The sequence below is a fragment of the Microtus ochrogaster genome, unplaced genomic scaffold (assembly GCF_000317375.1).
Source record: "Microtus ochrogaster isolate Prairie Vole_2 unplaced genomic scaffold, MicOch1.0 UNK18, whole genome shotgun sequence".
In the NCBI taxonomy this organism is placed as follows: domain Eukaryota; kingdom Metazoa; phylum Chordata; class Mammalia; order Rodentia; family Cricetidae; genus Microtus; species Microtus ochrogaster.
This window is the reverse complement of record NW_004949116.1, coordinates 432,672-434,535: the sequence shown is the minus strand read 5'-3', so window position 1 is coordinate 434,535 and position 1,864 is coordinate 432,672. Positions and strand designations below refer to the sequence as shown.

The 1,864-nt window shown below is 58.7% G+C and overlaps 1 protein-coding gene across 1 annotated transcript in view; it reads right to left on the bottom strand.

The window, feature by feature from the left end:
- Positions 1-1,858, bottom strand: part of Agap3 (ArfGAP with GTPase domain, ankyrin repeat and PH domain 3) — a 51,666-nt gene extending 49,808 nt beyond the window's left edge. The window contains exon 1 of the mRNA XM_026789396.1: positions 1,653-1,858. The gene's annotated coding sequence lies outside the window, so the exon portion shown is untranslated. The remainder of the gene's footprint in view (positions 1-1,652) is intronic.
- Positions 1,859-1,864: the final 6 nt, after the last annotated feature.

Here is a 1,864-nt window from a genome sequence, read left to right as displayed (position 1 = left end):
ACACACACACACACACACACACACACACACACACACACCACACACTGGTGGCTATCCAGTAAGTTGCTTCATCCTCCCAAAAAGGCAAGGGAAATCATCTTGGGAGTTCGTACTTCCTCCAGAACAGAGAACAGCTTCTTCTGGCCTCACCCTCTCTGAATCTCTTCTGAAGACCCTGGGCACACACAAATGTCACCTCCCAGTCTCCAACCACAGCAGTGAATCAGGCCATTTACTCAAATCCATGTTAATGAGTTTTTTCTGTCACCTAATTAGTTCACAGTGAGCTCTGCCTTGAGAGAGAAGAAGCAGGCTGGGAAAAGATCAAAAGGAAGTCAGAAGGGGATGTTACAACAAAAGGGGCCCAGATCTAAGGGGAGGGGGGGTTGTCTACTCACATAAGTAAGATTCAAGACTCATCAGCGATGGATACAATAGAAAAGCAAAACAGGGATGTTCAAGTACAGAGGGCTCCAAAGTCTCACACAAGATGAACCTGGCAACAGGATCTGAACTATAGGGCGCAAAGAGTGGGCATACCCTTCTCAACCCCATGTCAGCAGCAACTGGCCTTGGCTCTCCCTGCATTGCCACTAAGGCAGAACCCACCTCCTGCTGGTGGGCGTCCCCCTTCAAGCAGAGTTGGAAAAGGAAGCAGATGGACCAGGGCGAGGCCCATCTGTCCAAGTTGGCTAGAAGGTCAACACTGCCACTGGGGTGCCTGTTGCTACTGCCAGCCGGCCTCCACCGCACCAGAGGTAGTGGGGCTCCATGCTAGCAGTGTGTCCCCAATTAATGTGCCCTTCTGCGGCCCCAGTTCATAACCCAAGTGCCCACAGAAAGAACCATTGTTTGGAGCAGCGAATGGTCTGGGGTTTATAGTCCCTATATCCAGGTCCGACCTCCCTGGAGGTCAGTCAGCATCCGGTAGCCCCATGTATATACCTCCAAGGTAAGCAGGCATGAATGTCCTGGGGGTTAGAGGACACTGACAGCGCCCAGAGGGACCATCCAGCGCCTCCCACGCGGCCACAGCTCCCCAGCCCTGCGCCAGGCCAGGCTCGCGCCCGCCGGGCCGCAGAAGCGTGGGGGTGGGTGTGCGTCGGGAGAGGGCGCCGCGGGGTGCGCCACCCTCCGAAGCCTGCGGGAGCGGCCCCGGAAGGCTGCCATCCACTAACCCGAGGTTCTGATCCTCTACCCCTACTGCCGGCCAGAGCCAGGGCATCAGCTAAGATTATTCCCGAGCATCGGCCCCACCTTCACGACCCACCAAGGTCTTCCGTAGCGCCTACCCGGCCCGATGATGCCTGGCCAGATGTGGCCCCAAGGCCCTTGGCGACTCAGAGCGCATCAGTCCTTGGAGCGACACCACCTTCATCTCCTGGGTCACGAAGAGCAAAAAACGTGTCCACTAGCTCAAGACGGACACCCCCCCCCCCCAAAAAAAAGTGTTCCTGGGCTAAGACATGGAAAAACCTGGACCAGCTGGGGCTCTGCAGCGCCAATTAGCAAACCGCGAACCTCAGCTCCACAAGACCCCTGAGCGCCAAAGAGGGGCCGGGCCCGAACTCGGGCCCGGGCCGTGGAGTGCCCCCGCCAGCGCTGCAAAGGCCACCGCGCCCCAGCTCCTGCAACCCCCCGGCTCCGCTCACCCTCGATGGAGATGACGTGCTCTCGAATCTGGTTCTGCAGCGCCAAATCCTCGATGCGCTCGATCAGATCGTAGATGGCGTAGATGTTGGGGTGTACCGACTCGAAGCGCTGGATCTCCGCCCGGATAGCGGCCGAGTTAGAGAGCGCGAACTGTTGGGGGGGCCCGCCAGCCAGCTGCTGCGAGGGGCCGCCACCCCCGGCTCCCGGCCCC